Genomic DNA, 18,842 nt, shown 5'->3' on the forward strand with positions numbered 1-18,842 from the left:
CAAGTGACATTGTCTATTTCTCTGACTTCTGTGTCCTTAGTGCCTGGTACCATGCCTGACACAAGCTCAATAAAAGCTGGCTGAATAAATGAATCCTTACAATGTTAAACTGACATCACAATAAGAAAGTAGACCCAAAAGAGGAAGACATGTGATCCGGGAAACAGGAATTCCAACCCAAGGGGGAAGCAAAGGGAATCAGTAGGCGGCAGCAGCAGTCCTAGCATTCAGCCGAGCCAGACTGGAACAAGCAAAGGCCCAGGAAGACAGTTTCTAGAGGATGTCATAGATAGAATATGAAATGTGTCTTACAGTAACTGAGGTGAGGGATTAATTAGTAACAAGTTCAAAGAAAACTAAGTAGGCTGAGGGTGTCTTCACTGACAAACAGAAGTGTAGGTGATGGTCTAAGAGTTCACTGCCAAGCTGGGAACCAGGGAAATAGCCTAGACTGACCATAAGATAGAGCAGGATCTCACCTTGGTGGTGCAGACACGCCTGCAACAGACACAAGATAAATTTCAGACCATGTCCAACCAGATCACTGGAAGAATTGGTGACGTGAGTAGTCGCATTGATGACCTGGAGAAAAACATTGCAGACCTCATGCCACAGGCTGGGGTGGAACAACTAGAAGGTGAAAACAAGATACCTGCTACACAGAAGAGTTGAAGGTTGCTAATTTACACTGAAATTGGGAACATGGTTTTTACAAGCCAAGAGAAGACCAGATGGCTTTTTGCAACTATTATGGACAAACAGGTTTTGTTTTGTAAAGTGTGCATTCTTCTTATCACGTACTGTAATAGTTAGTTTATAGAATGATTTTTTTCCCCCAGTTTCTTGAACATGGTAACTTCACATCTTGGATCATGATCAGTTGTGCTATTAATTAAACACTAAAACTTTGGTGGTGACCACATAAAATTGTCAAATTTTTTAGTGTATTTTTGTGAAGTCATTTTTTTATCATTCCTTTTGCTTATTGATTTGAGAGAGAGAGAGAAACATTGATTTGTTGTCCCATTCATTTATTTATTGGCTGATTCTTATATGTGCCCTGACCAGGGGACTGGACACACAACGTTGACAAATTGGGACGATGCTCTAATCAACTGAGCTACCCGGACTAAGGCTCTATCATTCCTTTAGTATGTAGTAGTTGCTATTTGATAGAAGATGCTGTGTAATTTTTTTCTATTAGATATATAGTAGAGCCTAATTTCATTATAATTAGGCTTTGTGAAGTAAGACATTTATAGTTTAGGGTTGTTCAATTCTCAACACAGAGTAACTATTGAGCTAACACCAAATAGTGTGTTGGTGATACTTTTCAAATCATTCAAAACATTTAAAACACAATTTTATGTCTTAAGTCCCTGAGGTCAGATGCTAAAGTAATGAAGAATAACCACTGCCACCATAGGTGAGAATTTTTAGATACAGAAAAGACAGCATTGCCTGATGTGATGGCGTGTGTTCATTAGTTAGAATTTTGCATGAGGTTGGACTGCTTCAGTGGGGCCCTACGTTGTTCATCTAAAATAGTCACCACAGGGAATCTGGCAGGATTTTAAAACTCAATTACTCCATCTTTTTTTTGAGCTACTGATGGGGAAAAGAAACAGAAAAGGATGAGACCACGTTAAGTCCGTGCCAGTTGCTTCGCTCGAAAATAATAAATGACTTGTAGTAAGCTCAAGTTTTTAAGAAATTCTGTTTCTGTAAACTATTTCTTACCTAAATTTTTGCAGAGTAATGGTTTTATTATTGGTTATAGAAGACAAGAATAATAACGCTTGCCACCCAAAAATGTAGTGTAGGGAGCACTAAATATTGACTGTGAAGGAGATCCATGTGATTATCACAGCAAAGTGATTCTGCAATAGAAAAAAAATGAGAAGGTTAAGGAATGGTACTGTGCTTCATAGAGGAAAACTCCTGATAAACACAGTATGATTTTTAAAAAATTTTCCTGTATCACCTGTCTTGGTTGTTTGCATTGCAAATATATAATAAAATTAAGGAACAAAGAAAACTAAGAAAAAATAAAAAGACAGCTATTGGCTTCAGGAAAAACAAAGTTGTTCAATACTGTAAATATCAATCACTGATCTAACCAAAATTATGATTAACTGTTTGGGGAGAATGGGAGAGGAAATGTACTTATGGGTAGTGGGAGGGAGAGGAGGTGAGATAGGGTTAACTCTTTCTTAGTGAAAACCAAGGGACAAAAAAATCTCACCTGAACAACCAAGAAGAGGCATTTATACATATTGTTTAGAGATGTGAAGATAAATATCCAAATAATTAAAACCATGTAAATTGCTTTCTTCTGGAATTGGGGGATGAGGCAGGAGGGTGAGAGTAGGAACAGCCAGCCCGCTGCTTTTCTTCTTAACAAACTGCATGTGTTAGGGGCTGAATTCTGTCTCCCGCCAAATTCATGTTGAAGTCCTAACCCCCAGTACCTCAGAATGTAACTGTATTTGGAGATAGGGCCTTTAAAGAAGTAATTAAGTTAAAATGGAGTCAGAGAGAGCATTGCCATCTGCAATGCAAGGAGAGGGGACTCAGAGGAAAAAAACAACAACAAAAAACAAGCAGCTGACACACTGATCTTGGACTTTTAGCCTCCAGAACTGTGAGAAAATACATTTCTGTTGTTTAAAGCACCTGGTCTGTGGTATTCTGTTATGGAAGCCCCAGTAAACTAATACAGCATGTACAAGTAATTAAAAAAAGTAAGGTTATATGCATGTATCATTTTTTATTAAAATTAAATTTTAAGAAATTTAATAGATAAAAGTAAAGTTATTCCAAGACACATACATGAGTGCCCTCCAACAGTACGTCATATAGTATTCAAGAATATTTTTTAAAGTATGTTTTTATTGATTTCAGATAGAGGAAGGGAGAGGGAGAGAGAGAGAGAAACATCAATGATGAGAGAGAACCATCCATTGGCTGCCTCCTGCACGCCCCCTACTGGAGTTCAAGCCCAAAACCCAAGCAGATGCCCTGACCAGGAATTGAACCTTGACCTCCAGGTTCATGGGTCAACACTCAAGCACTGAGCCATACCGGCTGGGCTGAGAATATTTATTTACTAATTTTTTTTCCCCTAAGAAGCTCCCTTTAATTTATTAATTCTGAACACAAGTTTTGGTAGCTATTTAGCAAGAGGTTGAGAGAGAGAAATAATTTTGCCAAAGAAATAGCAAGTTAGTGCACTGGCAGCTGCACTTTCTTTCCGCCTCTTCTGCCTGTGCGTCAAACACTGATTCTGTGACATACTCCCTGTATCAGTCAGGGACCAGTCTGGAAAACACAAGACTCACTAGGTATTGCACCAGAGAGAAATTAATATAAGAAATTGGCCAAACTAGTATAGGAGAACTAAAAAAAACCAGAAAGGGAACAATGAGGCAACACACGGAGGTGGTAACTTCAGGATGTTGGTATCACCCCTACGTCAGGGGAAACAAAGAACCAGCTTTGTCAGAACCTAGAAATTTGGAGGAGAGGCCCTGGAAAGCGGGGGCTCAAACCTCTGAGCAGGGGTGCTGCCCAGCTGGTGCTGGAGGGCCTGAGGGAGCATAATGAGGCAGTTCTGAGACTGGCACCAGCTGCTACTGCCAGGTGAAGAGACATTGGTGAGGCACTGCTGCAAGAACAGCAAACACACAGGAGCAGGTCCTCCTCCACGTTATTTGCCTTGTAGCATCCTCTTAACACATCCTGTTGGGGCAGAACCTTCAGGAAGCCGGTTGGCAAAGTAGAAAAGAGATACAATAACTTAATGACTGGCACAGTCGCATACCCTGCCCCTTGATTTTAGCAACCTCAAAAACTGGGACAAGAAAATGACATGCAGTAGTTTTAAGCTCCAGCTAGCACCACGCACAGCTGAGTTCTGGCTAGTGTCCTGTTTGAGGCCAAAGGGTAAATTTGGAATTAGTGTTAATACTTAGTCCCAAGTCACATAATGTAAGTAAGTTCTTCATGTTTGTTTGGTTTTTTTGTGTGTGTTTTGTTTTTGTTTTAAAACATATTTTCATTGATTTTAGAAAGAGAGGAAGGAAGAAGGATAGAGATAGAAACATCAACAAGAGAGAGACATCAATCGGCTGTCCCCCACATGCCCCACACCAGGAATTAAGCCCCTAACCCAGGCATGTGCCCTGACCAGGAACTGAACCCGAGACCTCTTGGTTCATGAGTCAAGGCTCAGTGAGACATACACAAAAATATTTCCTTACCTATGTTGGATTTCTGTGCAAATAATATATGCACTTGCTTATAAACTCTGATGCTTCAGGAACACAAACTGAAATCTAACACAGACTCAGGGACAATGCTTAGAGTTGGGTTCATAGGAATTTCAGCTTCAAAAAGAAAGCCATTTCTGCCCAGGCTGGTGTGGCTTAGGTGGTTGGGCACCATCCAGTACACTGAATGGTTGCCGGTTCTATTCTGGTCAGGGCACATGCCCAGGTTTCCGGCTCAATCCCTGGGAAGAGGTGATTGATATTTCTCTCGCTCCCTCTCCCTTCCTCTCTCTTTAAAAAAAAATCAATTAAAAAGATCTTTTAAAAAATGAAGCCATTTACTCCTGAAGATAGATTTGCTCTAAATGCATGTGGGTAGATGTTGCTGCCTTTATGTTATTTTGTTCCAAACAGTTGATATTACACCTTAGAAATATTTTGTACTATGGTGCTTTTCCCATAGTTGTCTCAGCATTTGTCAGCCATGTGGAACAAGGGTTAACAAATGTTTTCAGTAAAGGACCAAAGAGTAAACACTTCGGACTTTGCAAGTCATACAATCTGTCACAACTTGTCAACTCCTTCACTATAATGCAAAAACAGGATGGACTACCATTCTAAGAATGGGAATGGCTGTGTTCCAGGAAAACTTTACAAGACAGGCAGCAGGCCACATTTAGACTATAGGCCATAGTTTACTGACTTCCTGGCCAAATATGCAAACAAAAATGGCCAATTTGCTGATCACTGGCATGTTTGTGAAAGGGAACACCAAGAGCAAGCTAGGTCATATGGTCTGTTGTTACTCATTGTGGTTGGGTTTTCAGTCCTTTTTTAGGTACACACTGCTGTCTTAGGTCCTCACAGCTCAAAATGAATGAAAATTTCATAAGTTATCTAGGCAATTTAGGAAAAACAAAATTTTCTAGTCACTTCATTCAAATCATTGTTCTTTTATGCTTGAATTATCTGACTGTGCCTATAGAGGTCTTTTAAGTCAGTTTTCTGCCACTTGCTGCTGGTCTGCCTGTGATTACAGGTGCCAGTGAGTCTCTTGAAATTACCAGAAATAACTATTATCTGAATGGCCTCTCTGTATGGCAAGGCAAACTCTAATTACCAAACATCTGCTTTTCTTGTTGTCCTGTGAATTTCCCTTTTCCCCTTGGAAGCCCCATGCCCCTGTCCCATTCCTTACGATGGCATACAAGCCTAAACTGACTAACTTGTTCTTGGATCTCATATTTTTTATGGGGGTCCTGTATGTATGTAATTAAATTTGTCTCCTGTTAATCTGTCTTATGTCAATTTAATTATTAGACAAGCCAAAAGAACCCAAAAGGGTAGAGGAAAAATTTTCCTTCCCAACAGAGTCCTCTTTGAAATATTGGAAGGTATTTTGCAGGGCCACAATTTAGAAGTTAACAGAAAAAAAAAAAAATCAAAGATAAGATAAGTTTATTTTTTAATAAACCATCCCTACAACCCAGAAGGGTATATGATCCTACAAATTTTATTCATTCATCATTCCACAAATAATTATAAAATTCTATATATGCACTGTCCTAGGAACTAGATTTATCAGGAAACAAACATACTAAAACTCCCTGCCCTCAAGAAGTTTATATTCTAGTGATATTACTATGATAAAAAGCCCAGTTGCAACAACTACTAAGTGTTCAAATAATGGTCACAATCAATATATAACTTACTGTTAATTGATTACATAAGACCTATGGATCAGAGAATATAGTAAGTCAGGCTATATATATATATATATATATATATATATATATCTCAATATAGTAAGTCAGGCTATATATATATATATATATATATATATATATATATATAGTAAGTCAGGCCATACATACACACACACACACATATACACATATATATGTATATATCAAAGATATATGCTGTCACTCCTAGGCATATTATCAGATTTCATCTAAATGGAAGTTACAGGAGAACCAAAGGCACTGTGGAAAACTTTAACTGGGTCCTCTGAATTAAAGCCAAACCTTTGTGGGTTTTAGAAAATATAGTTTCTTTTCATAAAAACTATGTTGTTTATGTTAATAAGTAATGAGTTTTTAAATTATTATTAAATGAGTTGATATTTTCTAAGTTCTCAGTTTTAATTTCTAATATTAAATACTGATAGGCATAACAGAAAACACTCTTTAGGGGATCTTCAGTTCATAAGAGTATAAAAATTTGGTGTTGGAATAAAATAAATATTATCCTCATGTTATGGTTAGTGTAGTGGGGCTCAAAGAAGCCAAGGAAGGTATCTTTTAAAAGACAAGCCTAGTTCAATCTTGTTTTCCTTTCCATTCAGCTCTGTGATATATTTACTTCATCCTTTGAAACCAACATAACTGGAATTGTGTATAAAATCAGGTTTGGCAGCCCAACATATGTATTCCTTATTACCTCTGTCAAGTTTAAACTTTTAAGGAAGATTATCCAAAACTTGGAAATAAGGCAAAATATTACTATGTGCCTTTTTAAAGTCATACTAGACAGAGCACTGAGAAGCCTACATGGGAGTATGGGGATCATCTGATTCTAAGGGATGTCATCTTATTTGGTTTATCATTTATTATTGATAGGGCCCAGAGTCTATAAAATTAGATATTAACTTATAGAAGAAAAGTTGCAAGTGAGTTTATCAGGTAGAAAAAATAACTCCAAATGTTACTGCTTTATTGCTCTGTCAATATAAAGCAGTGTTACATTTAATTTTGTAGTATTATTCCAAAATTCCTGTTATCAAAGACTATATTTACCAGTCTCCTCTATTCTCCTTTGAGCTGGGCTTATGTCCTACTGGTTCCCTCACCAATGAATTAAGAAGAGTAAATAAGAGGCCTGTTTGCTTGGCAGTTGGGGAAGGAGTGTTACTGATTTGGGAGGACCATCAAGTGCAAAGGCCAGCATGACTCCTTTAGAGAATTCCAAATGTGGCTAAAGCAAAGCTTCTTGAACTTTGATAAACATGTGAATCGCTTGGATTCAGTAAATCTAGAGTGAGGTCCAGGATTCTGCATTTCTACAAGCTCCTAGATGAAGCTGATGCTGCTTTTCCATGGACCATACTTTGAGTAATAAGGGGCTAGGCCAGAGCATAGGCACATGTGAGAATGTCCAGAGATGAAGACAGAAACTTGGAGAGGTGAATGTGGCATTAGAATAGGCTTTCTAATAAAAAGGATCATTTTTTACACTCTACATAAAAAAAGAAAAGATTCCTAAGCCCAAGAAGTTTCACTCATTTGAAATAACATATGCAAAAATAAGCCACTCAGAGAAAAACAAGTACCACATGATCTCACTCATATGTGGAATATAACAAACAAAATAAACTCTTGAACAAAATAGATCCAGAGACATAGAAGCATGGAACAGAATGAAGGATCTCAGAGGGAAGGCAGGGAGAGATTAATCAAAGAGCTTATATGCTTATATGCATAATGTATGGACACAGACATAGGTATGGGGAAGGCCTGGGGGTGGGGTGGATGTGGGGTGGAGGGGATCAGTGGGGGGGGGGGGGAGGGAACATCTGTAATACTTTCAAAAATAAAGATAAATTTTTTTAAAAAAGAAATAACGTGCACTCCCACCACACTTCAGTATAGTCACAGGAGTGAGACTAGGCGAGACAGGAATTTCACAAAACCTGTCCTATATTTATTTATTCTCCCTTCTAGCGGTTTAGTTGAGCTAAATGTATTTGGTGGTGTTTACTGCCATCCAGTGGAAATGAATTGACATTATAACAATTGCCTCATTTATATGTAGTTTTCAAAGTGCTCTCATTTTATCTATACAGTCACTTATGAAATAGACACTTTTATTCCAATTTGTTTTAATTTTTTAGAACACTTCATATCATTGAGCTTATTGTGATCCAGGCACTATATATGATCTTATTTATCCCCCATAATGATCTTATGTGATACATAGGTATTGTCTGCGCTGTTATTCCATTTACAGAAGAGGAAGCTAAGGCTTAAAGAATTTAAGAAACATACTCAAACTCCAATAGCTTATAAGAGGGAGTATCAGGGTTCAAACCCAGGCACAAATCACTAACATAAGTTATCATCATCTTTTTCTTCATTATGATCTTCACTATCACAAAGCATTGTGATTATATGCCAGGCATTTTCCTAAACCCTTTACAGGTATTATAATCATTTAATCTTTGCCACGACTCTTACATTGTTAATTATAGTCACCATACCGTCCATTAGGTCCCCAGAACTTGTTCATCTTATAAATGGAAGTTTGTACCCTTTGACCAACATCTCCCCATTTCCCCTACCCCACCCCCAACCCCTGGGAAACACCCTTCTATTATCTGTTCCTATGAGTCTGACTTTTTTCAGATTCTACATATAAGTGAGATCATACAGTATTTGTCTTTTTCTGTGTTGTTGAGGCCATGACGGAAACATGTCAAGGGGAAAAAATCAACAGCAATACATGCTAAGAGGCTAAGCAGGCACAGCTGGTTTCTCAATGAAGCGGCTGCTGATGAATGCAGTGAGTGCAGTTCCTGTGAGCACAGTAACCATCTCGTCTTGATTTAGAATCCATAAGATGGTCAGAATACTGATGGAGACTGAAAGCGGATTCATAATGCAGGAGAATAGAAATGGAACTAGTCATTCTTTTTCTAGAAAGACAGAGAAAAAACAGTAGCTAAGGCCGATGACAGGGGCAAGTGAGAGAAAGTGAGGTGAGGAAGGGGACGGATTATGGGGACCCTTCTTTAGCTTGGTTTTACAAGGGTGAAACCCAAGTCTATGATTTTGTTGTTGGCAACGGGAAGGGCACCAGGTGTTAGGCCGGTAGGGTTGGACTGGGCCTGGGTTCAGCAAGCTCAGTACTTGAGTTCTGGCTAGAAAATAATTCAGAGCCAAGACGATGACTATTATAAAATCACAGAGGTAGAAAAAGTAGTTCCTAGAAGAAATGGGATTAAGAAACAAGTTATAGAAGTAAAGGAAGGGCCCTTGAAACTTGAAAATGAGGAAGCTAATGATTGATTGGTCAGCACCAGGGCAGGGGCTGGTTTTGTTGCTTTTCTGGGCCTGGAGCTAAAATACATCTGAGGCCTAGATGTTATCTCCAGGGAGGAAAGGCCAGGGGGTCCAAAGGCATGACCAGTGATATTCTAGGGGAGGAAAGGCTACCCTGGGGGTGAGTTCCCACCCTACAGTTGTCCTTTACTAGGTACCTGGGGCTTTCCGCCCTGGTGAACTTCATACCTGGCTCCTTGTCCTTGCTCCGCTCAAGTCAGTCTAACTGCCTGCCATAATTTATGCAGAAATTATGTGAGGGGGAAGGCGGCCCAGAGAATACAAGCAACTTCTCTCCTAAATATACAAACATGTGTGATGAATGTCAACTGTGTGGCTGCTCCAAGAATAAATATGACACAGTCTCGTTTCCAGGATCTCGTAGTCCTGAGTACTAAGGGACCTGTGTTCCTCTTCCCTGAAACCTTGAGAAGGTAGTAAACTGAGCATGGGTTAGTGATGAGCAATCTTTTCTATGTGAGCCCAATTCAGGAAAGCTTATACATATATATGTATAAATGGTCCCTGGTTTTCTTTGCAATTATGTTTAAGCATTCTTTCTTTCTGTCACTGAGGGACTCCATTTTTAGGCTAAAATTCCACAAACAACATCACTGCTGGCACCAGCTGCCACATAAGGTGAAAACACCCAGACTTTGAAGAGATGTTAAGTGAGATAACACTATGTGGGCTTGGTGAAGGGGTCAAGACACAGAGGCAAGGAAGAGATTCGGCATCAGAATGGCATCCCAGACCAGGAACCACCACAAAAACTCTGGTCCTTCTGATGGCACCCGGGAGCGCAGGGCCGCTGTGGGTGCAGCGACAATGCGCAGGGCCTGAAGGAAGGGGGCAGGGATGCAGATGCAAAAGAGAAACCTCATCCTCCCCTATCTCCTCTCAGCCTAAAAACAATTCATAGAGAATAAAGTATTCCAGCCACACCCAGCCCATCCTCTGGATGAGCTCAGCAACCCATTAAGTGGCTATAGAGATTTCTGGAAGAGTTGAAGGTCAATTCTCTTCCAATTCTGGTCCTGAAAGGTAACTATTGTCCCCCTCGGGTCTCATTCATATGCAAATATTTTGAAGTACAGCAATCAAAGAGCCAACCCTGGGGAGTAAACAAGTTTAAGACTAGCAACCAGGACGCTTGCTCTCCTCCCAGCTTTAAAAGGGCCAATGGCAAGAAGAATCTACTTGGCTTTCTGGAGGCTCACCCCACCTACCCCTGGGCCAAGGCCTCCTCTGCTCTCAGGGGCCTTCTTCCTCCCTGGGGCAGTCTGAGCGATCTTACAGCGGCCTGGACCAAATAAAGCAAGAACCATGCCACTTGCTTCCCTCCAGGATGAGTGCTTCCACAGGCAAAGATGGTGCGCTCAGCAGCGGCTCTACTAGAGTGACCTGCTAACGGTCCCGTCCAATAGGAAGCCCAGCTACTTACCCGCCTTCAACCATTTTCTGGCACCTTAATAATTAAGACTCATGCACCTCAGCAAAGCGGTTTTAAAAACTTTTATGTTTTTTTGAAACTTTCCTGCCTCCTGCCACTGCCTCAACCTGGGTGAGCTTCCTCCCCTCAGCCTCTGCCCCAGCCTCCTAAGCTCACCTTCTCCTAAGCTCCAGAAGCCTGCTTGCCAACAGGCACAGCCCCTGCCAAGCCTTGGCCCTTCCGAGAAGTGTGTCTGAAATGTCACATTCTCCAAAAGACACACCTAGCCCTCATGAATGACTTCTTTCTCTTCACTTCTATGGTTAAAGTTGTAAAAGTCCTCACTCACCCTCATTCAGAAAATATTTATGAAGGCTTACTGCGAGCCTGGAGATCTTGTAAGGTGCGCCAACAGTTCCAGGATGGGTAAAGCGGACAGTCCTGTTCCCAAGGAGCGCGCAGTTCAGTGAGGGAAGACAACACGTAAGCACATTATATGGTAGGTAGGTTTAGGATGGTTCCCAAGTACCATGGAAAAGCAACCCAGACCTGAGGGGGGGTGTCCTGGAAAGGCTTTCAGGAAGAGGAACGGGGAAGGGTACTTCAGGCAGGTGAGTGTACTGGCAAAGGCCTAGAGAGAGGGGCTGTGGCCTAGGTAAGGATCACCAGTAAGTCAGCTGGGCTGCAGGGCAAGGTGAGTCAGGGCAAGGGGAAGGTAGGATGAGGCTGGAGTGGAGAGCAGGGGTCAGAGCATGAAGGACCTTTTGAGCCATACTAAGGGTCATTTAAGGAAATTATTCTGTATAGTGTGGTGAATGCATTCGTTGGGGCAGGTGGTTGTAAGAACGAAGGTGCTTCACACAGGTTCTGACATACTTAGAAAGTGCACAAGGATTTCTGTCATGAGGAGGCAGCTAGAGGTTATCTAGGCTGTGAGGTTTCCCAGGTGAAAGATGAGAGATGACTGAGGCAGAAGCTAAACAGATGACTGTCTTCAGAGTATTTGTCTTCATTTTTTGTGTGCCTGGTCTCTCCTCCATTGAAATGGAGACCATGAGATGGAATTTTTGTCTTCTTTACTGCTTAGTATAAGCCCAAGACTTATAATAGTGCTTAGATCCGAAGAGGCACTCAATAAATATGTGAATGAAGGAATGAGAGCAGCTGGCATATGATTTGACAGGTGACTGATTGGGGTGGGGGGTGAGGTCGAGGGAGGCAGAATTTGCCACAATCCCTGCCCTAATGTCATGACCCTGAAATAAAACAACCTCGGATATAGTGACTGTGTTAGTTCCCTATTGCTGCAGTAACAAATTACCACAAACTTAGAGGCTTAAAAAAAACTCAAAATTTTCTTTTATACTTCTGGAGGTCAGAAGTCCAAAATCAGTTACTGAGCTAAAGGCAATGTGTCTGCAGGGCTGGGTCTTTCTGGGGACGTAGGAGAAAATACATTTTCTTGCCTTTCCCAACTCCAGGCCACCTGCGTTCCTTGACTCCTGACTCCTTTCTCAAATCACTGCAACCTCTTCCTCAGGCCTCCTGTTTGCTCTTCTGTACTCACGTCCCCTCTGCTTCTCACTGATAAGGACACTTGTGATTACATTTAGTGCCCACCTGGATAATCCGGGATCATCTCTGCCTTTCAAAATCTTCTATTTATATTGAATGTCATCAGTAATTGAAAAAAATTTAAGGAGAAGGAAACAGGATGGCGGCACCGGTAGCAGCTGCACCCGCCGCCTCCCACCAAAATTACAACTAAATACAGAACCACCGTCACTCAGAGCCTCCTGAAATCTGGCTGCACAGAAGCCCCACAACCAGGGTGCTGAAGAAGCACCGAGAGCAGGAGGAGGGGCGGGGACACGGGCGGATCAAGGCTGGATCCTGGAGACGCGGCCGGGGGCCCACACCCGGTGCCGCGGTTGAAACCCGGGAGGGAATCTCCGAGGTGGAGGTTTCCTGGAGGAGAGAGGGGTCCCAGCCCCACATCAGGTCACCAGCCCAGGGCTCCAGGGCCGGGAAGAGACGTCCCCACACCTTCGGGCTGTGAAACCAGCGGGGACTGTGGCTGAGGGTCCCGGAGGGTGCGGGAGCCCCAGCAGCTCCTCTAAAGGGCCCGGCACGGACTCACTCGGACGCTCCCTCTGAGCCCAGCGCCGGGAGCAGCCTGAAAGGACCCGGGACACTCGGGAGGAACTAACCTGCCTGAGATCCGGGCGAGAGGCGGAGGGGCGGCTTCCTCCCAGGCAGAAGGGCCGGCGGAGGCCATGGCTCCTGTGGCGAGTCCTCCCCACACAGCCCGCAGGCAGGCGCCATATTTGAGTCGCCAGCACCTGACTCACACCTTTGGCCCCGCCCCGTGATTCCCGGAGGCCCCGCCCCTCCCCACCTGCAGCTCATCCTGGCCAATTCCAGGGGCTTTTCTGTGCAAGTGGCCTCTCCAGCCTCATGCTTAGGACTTTCCTAAAATCTCTCAAACAAGCAGCAGCGGGCCCCATACAGCTTGATAAGCAGCCCTAGGCCTAGCACTAGCGGCAGCTGCATTGGCTCAGAGCTTGGCCTCTCCTGGGAACCTCCAAGCCCAGCACAAGGAGCAGCCAACTACGGTTTGCTGTGTAGCTCATGCTGGGTGGCCCTGGGCAAGGCACTGGCACAGGCTGACTCTGCACCTCCCGGGAGGCCCCAGAGACAGTGCACCTGGTGGTCAGACTCAACCACGCTGGATTACAACCCTACCACATCCACGAGTGACACACTCAAGGAGCACACTTGGTGAACACCAAAGCTCCACTGAAGTAAATCCTGCTCCATAGGGGTGTCTCCAGCACAGCAGCTCTTTGGCTATAGTTGCATCTGGTCCTCACAGCTGAATGGCCTGGGGGTCAATTCCTCCCAGTGATGCCAACAGCAACCAAGGCTCAACTACAACAGGACAGTGCACACAGCCCACACAGGGGAGCCCCTAGAAGGCCCAGCTCAGGGGACTGGGGAGGCTGAGCCACTGGACCCTACAGGACACCTACTACACAAAGCCACTCTACAGATTCCAGGAGGCAGAGCAGCTCTACCTAATACATAGACACAAACACTTGGAAGCAGCCAAAATGTCGAGGCAAAGAAACATGTCACAAAGGAAAGAACAGAAGAAATCTCTAGAAGAGGAACTAAATGAAATAGATCCAAGCAAGTTATCAGATACAGAGTTAAGAATTTTGTTTATAAGTATGCTCAACCATATTAGTAAGAGTATTACCAAAACAACTGAGACCAATTTGAAGTGAACGCTACACGAACTGAAATGAAGAATAATTTACAACAGTAGAGTAGAGGAAGCTGAGAATCAAATCAGCAATCTGGAACATGAGGAAACAAAAAACACCCAACCAGAAGAGCAAAAAGAAAAAAGAATCCAGAAATATGAAAATAGTATAAGGAGCCTCTGGGACAAGCAGCCCAACGTTTGCATTATGGGGGTGCCAGAAAGGGAAGAAAGAGAGCAAAAAATTGAAAACCTATTTGAAAAAATAATGACAGAAAACTTCCCCTACCTGGGGAAAGAAATAGACTTACAAGTCCAGGAAGCACAGAGGGTCCCAAACAAGAGGAACCCAAAGAGGCCCACAGCAAGACACATCATAATTAAAATGCCAAAGGTTAAAGACAAAGAGAATCTTAAAAGCAGCAAGAGAAAAGTAGTTAGTTACCTACAAGGGAACACCCATGTGACTGTCAGCTGATTTGTCAGCAAAAACTTTTCAGGTCAGAAGGGAGTGGCAAGAAATATTCAAAGTGATGAAAAACAAGGAACTACAACCAGAATTGCTCTACCCAGCAAAGCTATCATTTAGAACTGAAAGTCAGATAAAGAGCTTCACAGATAAGAAAAAGCTAAAGGAGTTCATCACCACCAGACCAGCACTACAGGAAATGTTGAAGGGTCTTCTTTAAGAAGAAGCTAATGAACAAAAGACACTGACGGACTAAATAGATCCGAGACATTGACACAGGCAACAGATGATCATATTTCAGAGGAAAGAGGGAAGGGGGGATGGAGGGGGGGAAGAGATTAACCCAAGAAGTTATATGCATATATGCATAACCCATGGACACAGTCAATAACAGGGTGAAGGCCTGGGGAGGGGGTGAGAGTGAGGTGGAGGGGGTCAATTAGGGGGGGAAAATGGGACACCTGTAATACTTTCAACAGTAAAGATAAATTTTTTAAACTGATTTTTAATTTTAATTTTCTATTTAATCACATCTACAAAGTCCCTTTTGCCATATAAGGTAACAATCCCAGGTTCTGGACATTAAGATATGGGTATTTTGGGGAGCCATTATTCAGTCTACCACAGTAACCAGCACATGAGGTAGCTACTGGGTATTTCAGTGAGGCTGCTTTGAGGTTGGTAGGACTGAACCTTTTCACTTGAGAAGCAGGGAAACATAGTGTGTAGGAGCTCAATCTGGAGCCAGACTGCCCAAATTCAAATCTGCTATTCACTAGCTGTGACCTTGGGTAAGTTTCTTAACTTCTCTGAGGCTCAGTTTTCCTCATCTTTAAAATGGAGATAATAACTGCCTCCTATGGTTGCTGGGATGAGTTAATACATGAAAAGCATGCCAGTCACACAGTAAGCCCTTAGGAAGTGTTAACCAGCTGGGATAGCTCACAGAGAAAACCCAGGGATTCCCTGATCTCACCTCTCAACATGAGACTGTGTCAGCCACTCAGCCCTGAGGAAGCAAACTACACTGGGAATCTGCAGTCTTCTCATGGTGGTCTCAGCCTCATCCCTTCCCTGTGAACCTGACCTCCCTGTTTGGGTCCTGGTCTCAGAGCAAAATCCAACCCACCTACCACCCCCCTGCCCCAACCATTTCGCAGTTAAGGAGCCCTTCCTCATCCTCTCCCTGACCCAGGAAGTCCACGCTCAGTTTCCCCACAGAGCACCCCTTGTCCCGAATTGGACAGGAGAGAATAGGACAAAATAACTGGATGACCTCTTGAGTCAGGAGTTGACATGGAGCTGAGGTCACTGTGGATCTGTGCCCTTTGTTTAAGAGCAAAAACACTTGCCAGTGTCATCATTGCAGTGCAATGCAAGGTCAATACCGGTTAGGACATACGACCTTTGACACAGGGAGGTCCCACCCTCTGTCCCACCCCCACATTTGTATTTGAGATTAGCAAACCAGGGCCCCAGGGCCCTTCCCTGTGGGAAGTAAGGCCCTGAGGTCCCAGCCTGCAGGCAGGACTCTCTCAGCACAGCCACAGGTATGGAATGTTAGAATCCTCAGGTGTGCATTATGTAGGAGAGACAATGACTTGGGGGTGGTGAAGCAGGACTCTACATTGCTACTCAGACTCTCCAATTGAATCTCTCTTCAGTATCAACATCTTCCAATTTTAGATCATCTTTCTGTAAGTTCCCTAAGAGCAAAGGGGAAAAGGAGCCTCCATTTTCATATTTCCCTTCTCAGTTTGTAGTAAGAATTTTCTAATCCTGGCAAATTACTTCTCTGAGCCTTAGTTTCCTCATGTATAAAATAATTTTTTTTAAAGCCAACACTAAAATAACACTGTTTGCCAGGTGCTGACCTAAGCACTTTCCATATTTAAATTCATATAATCCTCACAACAACCCTAAATTATAGGAACTGTTATCTCCATTTTACAGACAGGAAAATTGAGGACCAGAGACCAAGATTCACTGCAGGAGCAGTCTGGCTAGGAAGCTGCTGTTGACACCTCTGCTGTGGGACATTCAGGGCAGCCACTTTGAAGAATCGTTTCTCAACCATACTTACACATTTAGGTCACTAAATCCCAGGTCATTCCTGGATAGGCTGAGCCTGGGTCATGTGCTCACATGTGCCCAGATTCATCAGGAATTGAGAACAGACCTTATCTGGCTCCTTTCAACACACCCTGTCCCCTGTCTTCAGTCCCCTCTCCTCTGTCATTTGTCCCTGTGCTATGTCCCTGTCCTCTGTCCTTTGTCCTGTCCCCTGTCCCCTGTCCCTGTCTTCTGTCCCCTGTCTTTGTTCTTCTGTCCCCTATCCCTGTCTCCTGTCCCCTGTCCTCTGTCCCCTGTTCCTGTCCCACCTCCATATGGAGGCTGAGCCATACCTTCAACCAAAGTGCAAACAATAGGTGACTTGCCCAGTATTAGTTTTCATTGCTGTGTAACAAGTTACCCCAAATCATAGCAACATAAAACAATAAATATTATCTTACTGTTTCTGTAGATCAGAAATCTAGATACAGTTTGGCTGGGTCCTTTGGCTCAGGATCTCTCATGAAGGAGCAGTTATGTTGTCAAGTCAGGAGTACAGTCATCTCAAGGCTCAGCTAGGTGAGGATCCACTTCCAATTTCACTCACGTCGCTGTTGGCAGCCTCAGGTCTTTACTGGCTGTTAGCCAGAGTCATCAGTTCCTTCCCACATAGACCCTCTCCATAGGGCTGCTTGCACCATGCAGCTGGCTTCCCCTGGGGCGGGGGGAATAGAGGGGTAGTAAATGCCTTCTCAATGCAATACTTAGGAAGAGAGCAGAAAAGAGCAGAAAGAAAGAATTAGGGTGGGAGGCAAGGGCAACCCAAAGGACTGGTGAAATGGCTTGAACATCAATGTTTTTCTTTTGTTTTTCCATATGTTAGGCGGGTAGATTCCATATGGAAACAAATTATAACTTAAAACTAAAGGAAAAATAGTCAAAGTTCAGGAATCCACCATGTAGCAAGAAATGAACAAATCCTCAATCTGAAAAACATGCAAGTATAATTTTAAAATGGATAAAACTGAAGAAGTCTAACAATTGCCATGAAACACAAGATCCTTGGAACGGATGGAAATCGTGGATGATATTATGCAGGTAGAGAAAGGAAAGTTAACCCCTGGAAAAGATGAGTCAGTTTGAAGCCTAGAAGGTTGTGCATACATTTTACTGAAGAAACGTTGTATCTCCTGTTTCAAACTTAGGGCTCACAATTAAAAATGTTTTGGAGAACTATCTGTGTGTATAGAATTATTTCCCATGTACCCTGAGAACTGTGCACTAGTAGCTTTCAAACCCTTTTGACCTGGACAAAGAGAAAGAAATACATTTTACACAGCAACTAATGTGCACCCACTCAAACACGCAAGTACAAATTTTATGAAAACGTGCTTAACCTTATGTACTACGCACTCAGACTTTTATATTCTTTTGTATGTCATTTTAAAATTCTGGTCAAGATCCACTACACAGATTTCATGAACCATTAATAAGTTGTGACATACAGGTTAAAAAATACTGCTCTGAAGGTCCGGCAAAGATGAACAGCCAAGATCTGTGACTTCACCAAGAACCAGACCGCAGAATTCAAGGAGGCCTTCCAGCCATTTGACAGAACAGAGGATGGCAAGATTGCATACAGCCAGTACATGATGAGGTCCCCGGGCCAGAACCCCACCCACGCCGAGGTGCCCAAAGTCCTGGGGAACCCCAAGAGTGATGAGATGAATGTGAAGCTGTTGGACTTTGAGCACTTCCTGCCCATGCTGCAGACTGTGGCCAAGAGCAAGGACCAGGGCACCAATGAGGACTGTGTCGAAGGCCTTAGGGTGTTTGGCAGGGAGGGGAATGGCACTGTCTTGGGTGCTGAGATCATACATGTTCTAGCCACACTGAGCGAGAAGGTGACAGAGGAAGATGTAGGGATCCTAGTGGCAGGGCACGAGGACAGCAATGGTTGTATCAACTATGAAGAGCTCATTTGTTTGGGGCTGAGTGGCTGAAGGCATTCCTAGTGTGCCCGGAGCGCTGTGCCTGCTCTTGCATGAGACTGTGTATTAGCCCCAAGGCTTCCCAAGTTCTGTTGCCACAGAACTCTTCCCAAGGACATATAAGATACTCACATTAATAAGGCGGTTTGTTTTTCTCTTGTTAGTCTGTCCTTTGTTACAGAGGTCCCTACTGAGAACTTAGAAGCAAAAAGCTTTTTTTCCCTCCCCTATAGTAACCTCATGACAGAAGCTTCTACCCA

General features: G+C 43.1%; 1 pseudogene across 1 annotated transcript; it reads left to right on the plus strand.

Moving 5' to 3' along the window:
* The first annotated feature begins 528 nt into the window (after positions 1-528).
* On the plus strand, positions 529-18,594 carry LOC308562942 (myosin light polypeptide 6 pseudogene; annotated as a pseudogene). Its single transcript has 2 exons — positions 529-637; positions 18,140-18,594. The product of its transcript is annotated as a myosin light polypeptide 6 pseudogene (transcript).
* The last annotated feature ends 248 nt before the right edge of the window (positions 18,595-18,842 follow it).

Source organism: Miniopterus schreibersii (genome assembly GCF_964146895.1).
Source record: "Miniopterus schreibersii genome assembly, chromosome: 1".
Lineage (NCBI taxonomy): Eukaryota > Metazoa > Chordata > Mammalia > Chiroptera > Miniopteridae > Miniopterus > Miniopterus schreibersii.